This window comes from Triticum dicoccoides, chromosome 7A (genome assembly GCF_002162155.2).
Source record: "Triticum dicoccoides isolate Atlit2015 ecotype Zavitan chromosome 7A, WEW_v2.0, whole genome shotgun sequence".
NCBI lineage: Eukaryota > Viridiplantae > Streptophyta > Magnoliopsida > Poales > Poaceae > Triticum > Triticum dicoccoides.
This window is the reverse complement of record NC_041392.1, coordinates 612,154,283-612,159,076: the sequence shown is the minus strand read 5'-3', so window position 1 is coordinate 612,159,076 and position 4,794 is coordinate 612,154,283.

Genomic DNA, 4,794 nt, shown 5'->3' with positions numbered 1-4,794 from the left:
GTGCTCTCTCTCTCTCTCCTCCCCTTCTGCGTTTAGACGCACGGGCAAACAGGAAGAACTCGTGGGCGATGTTGCCGTTGACCATATCTGGACGCGTTCACAAGTCACGACACCAGTTTCACGTACTAGCAGCACTAGTCAGTGTGTACGTGCAATGCACGTTAATTTGGATGTATATTAAGTGCATGCGGATATTAACTACTAGGATATTATTTGCGTGTTGTCATGTGATTAGCACTATTTTTGGCATGAAATTAACTGCATGCTAAACGTGTTGAGCGCTCGACATTGAAGCAGTCTAGGTCGTTGGATGACAAGGAATACATGTGGCTTGATGACGTTTTATATTTAATTTGATACGGCTCTAGCAGAACATTCAATCGATCAAACCATACATTTCGTTCAGTCTGACTCCGACTTTAAATTATACGACAATCGATATAAAATAAACGGAAATGATAAACGTTTGGCTTTTAAGCATGGCAATTCGAACGTTTTTCATGGCAAATTTAGATTACGCGGCGGCGGCGGGGGCGTCTCGCGGTGGGAAGCGGCTCCTCTGCCGTGTTCTGTGTTTCGTCGGGCCACTGACCGACAGCGACGGCGGCGTCTTGCACCGTTGTTGGCGTACTCCTGGACGTTGGCCTAGCTTCAAGGAAGGCCAAAATGTTTTGGACTTCGGAGCGAGTCGACTGGCGGGAGGAGGCGACTGGCGTTGGTGCAAGAAAGCAGTCGACGGCGGTCATCCATGCCACTGAGGGGGGCACTGGCACCCGTGCGGGGACATGCACTGTCAACGGCGCGGCGGAGACATTCGTGTGCACGGGCACCGGCACGGGCGTGCGCGTCAGTGCACGCACAGGCGCATGCGCTGGCAGGTGCACGGGCGCGTGAAAGTCGGCGGGCACCTTGTGGAACCCAGTGGGATCAAGCTCGGCGACAATGTGCGGCTGCCAGCCCATCAATGCCACGGGGATGGGCGCTGGCGCAGTCGGGGCGACGGGAGCCGGAATGGGAGCGGGGACAGGCGCGGCGTCTTCCCACAAGGCCAGTTCAAGCTCGTCCCAAAGCGCCTTATGTTCTTGAGACTCCGGCTGGGTGTCTTCCTCAGGAAACTGGAACACTAAGGGCAGACCATCGTGATGCGGCATGGCGTATGTTTAGGTCAGGCTAGTTGGAGGTAGACGACAGGAGAATCGGAGAGGAAGAGAGAGGACTGTAGCGATACTCCCTCCTTTCTGGCTTATAAGGCTCAATTCAAAAATCTCACCAACCAAGGTATATGGTGAGTGGTGGAATAATTTTTGTAGTTTGCAAAAGCACCCAATTAATGCTCTTGTTTTTCTCAAAAAAATATGTTTACCAATGCATTAATTGCAATGCATGCATGCATAAATTACATGCATTGGTCAATTTTCTCTTAATACTTGCATGCAATGATTTAATTTACCTTGGAATCTGAACATGTGATGAGAAACAACAAAATTGAGCTTTATAAAATGGAAAAACTAATATTTTGAGATAAGCCCTATAAACCGGAAAGGAGGGAGTACCGGGTAGTGCGGGGTTGATTTTAAACTGCGGCGCCGACGACATTAAAAGTGGGAGCAGTTGGGATGACGGTGGGTGGCGGAGCCTGGTCAAAGGGCTCGCCTGCACAACGGTCTTCTCGCATGCCTATCTGACAGCCGGCGCAGCGGTCTTCTTGCACGCCTCCCATCGACTCACACGCTTGCTCGGACGGCACCTGCCGATTGTCGATGAGAAGCGGGGACTCGTGGCGGCACGTAAACGCCCACGGTTTCAATAGTGAAAGCGTTCGCCTTAACATGACATGTCTTTCTTCCAAAATACCTTGGCTCTTCATTTGTGCAACTTGTCATAAGCAGCTTGTCTCAAATTGAAGAAAAAACTTACAAAGTAATATTTGTGCCATATCACGTGACCATGCTTAGTTTCAAGAATTTATGCTCACTTTTGGATTTTCAGAAATTTAAGATCCAGGATTCGAAACAATATCATAACCTGCATCATGCAATAAATTTTCAAGCCATACATCTGTCTTGTTGTATTTCTTAAGAAAGTAACATTTTGCTTAGTTAGACTTCAGACAAGTTATATATGCAGAGTAAAAGGATAATCCCTTCGTACCAGTGCATTGCCTGATATATTAACTCAAGTACTAGGCATGAACAAACGGGCTCAATTCCTTGCTCATCTTGGTGTAGTAGTAGTAGTACTAGGCAATGCAGTTGACGGGTGACGTTGACGAGCGGCGACCGAGGGAATTGAATCGTGCTCGGCACGATAGGTAACATTGTCTAGTTACTAAAGCATCCCTCCGTTGTTCATCGATAGTCATTATGGACCGGGGACATGAGGGGAATTTCCTAGGGCTGGAATTCTGGCTACCAGATATTTTGACTTGAAACGCTGAGGCTCGACTGGTTGGGGTAATGGGGTTGCCTAATGTGCGTACCACGCACGCCACCAAAGGACATGAGCCCGCTTTTTTTTAGGATCAACACGAGCCAAGGTCTGGCTGGTACGCCGTTGGGTCCTACCATTCGAGAATACGAAAGGAACCTTTTAAATTGCCGAACGAATCTATGTGTATTACAATACCCGTATTTTCCTTGCAAATACTAATCTCCATGTGGTAATTGATTTATGACAAGTTGTTGAATTAGAGTGAGTTTATGATATAGTGATCTCAACGTGGATTTCACATTTCATGGTATCCCTAGTAAGTTTTCCAATGCAAATTCAAATTTAAAAGATGAACAACATGGAGGTGAGAAAACTTTGTATGTATCAAGCATATGACCACACACACACACACACACACACACACACACACACACACACACAGAGACACACACACGAACACGACAACAATCCAATAAGTATAGTGCATCTATTTTTCCAAACCATGCATGTATGACACGAATTCAAAAATACTCCTTCTATTCCTAAATATTAGTATTTTAGAGAGTTCAACAAGTGACTACATACGGAGCAAAATGAGTGAATCTAGACTCTAAAATATGTCTATATACATCTGTATGTGCCAGTCCATTTGAAGCCTCTAAAAAGACTAATATTTGGGAACGAAGGGAGTAAAATGTAAGACATCCATGGTCCTCAGTTCAATATTTAAAATGAACATGAAACTGAAACATGAATATTAAGTCTATTACTACAGTACATGCAAATGTTCTGTTTAGGCGGAGCTATGATTGTTGGGGGTCAACCCCTCGACCTTAGATAAAATTGTGGAGCTCTGTTTAGGGTTGTTTAGATTATATTTGTCCCCACCCTCCCAGCCACCGATTGGTTGTGCACCCCCACCCCTTCTCCCCGGGAGAATATCATGTGCCCCCATACCTTAGATGCTATATGCCGATACGAGTTGCTTGGAGCTTGTAGATCTGAGATATAGCAGCTCACATGATGTGTCTTAATATTTCTGTAGGAAACCTTGATGAGTTTGAGAATTGCACACAATTTGTACAAAAACTACTTAGATGCCCTTTGATCCCATATCCAACAACCTCGAAGCTCGTATCACCGTAGCATCTAAGATGAAGGAGGACATCATATTCTCCTATATGTAAGAATATCATGCGCTACCACACCTTAGATGCTTTGGTGATACAAGCTCTTCGGAGGCATTGGATTTGTGACCCAACACCTCCTCGGTGGTTCGAATGGTTTTTTGCAGAAAAGCCCCAAAAGAGTTCGGCCACTGCTTACAAGCACAAAGACTGCTCAGATGCCATTGGATCTCAGATCAAATGACCTCCAAGCTCGTATCATCGTAGCATCCAAGCTGCGATAGCACCTTATGTTTTATCGCACGGGAGAGTATGAGGTGCTCCCGCACCGTAGATTCTATGGTGATACGAGTTCACTGAGATCTAACGGCCCACAATAGGAGGTTTGAATGTTTTTGCAATATACGGCTGATAGAGTTTGGGAAATGCGCAGAAAGTACAAGTACTACGCATGTGCCATATGATCACTGATCATACGACCTAGATGCTCATATCACCGTAGCGGGTAACTAAGCTACGGGGAGCACCTAATATGAGCACCGGGGAGCCGTTGGATCGAAGATGCAACGGGACACACGAGGCCTGAATGTTTTATTTGCAAAAAAACCCTTTGGAGAGTTTGGAAATTGCGCATATTACAAAGACTACTCCCAAGCCATTGGATCTCACTTCCAACGGTGTAAAAACTCGTATCACCATAGTATCTAAGCTGCGGGGTGGATGTGATATTCTTTGCCGCTGTCATTTTTGTTTGTAAACTTGTGAAATACGTGTAACTCGTGCCGTTACTTGTCTAACCGCGCAAAGTGTTTGTTCAAAAAAACCATCCTACACTGAAATATCGGAACAACACACGGGGGTCCAACTTGTCATTAATCAAATTTGGACCTAAAACTAACAAATCTGAAAGACGAGATTCGAACTGGCAACCTGGACTACAAAGCGTAAGTCGATAGCCTGAAAAAACGAACGGTTGTTGGCTTTGTCCCATAACTTGATTTTATTTATACAATACTTTCTTTGAGTAGAGTAGAGGGAGTGCCTCGTCAACACGTGCATGACCGTTGTCTCACTTGCTGGTGGGTCCCAGGTCTGCGATCTCAATCTCTCTTCTCTCCATCGTCTAATCTTTGCACGGGCACACATGAAGAGCGGAGCTAGCTTGCCGTGGTGTTATTACAACTAAAAAAAGCTTGGAAAATAGAAGAATCGCCTAGAACAAGAGACGTTGTGGCTG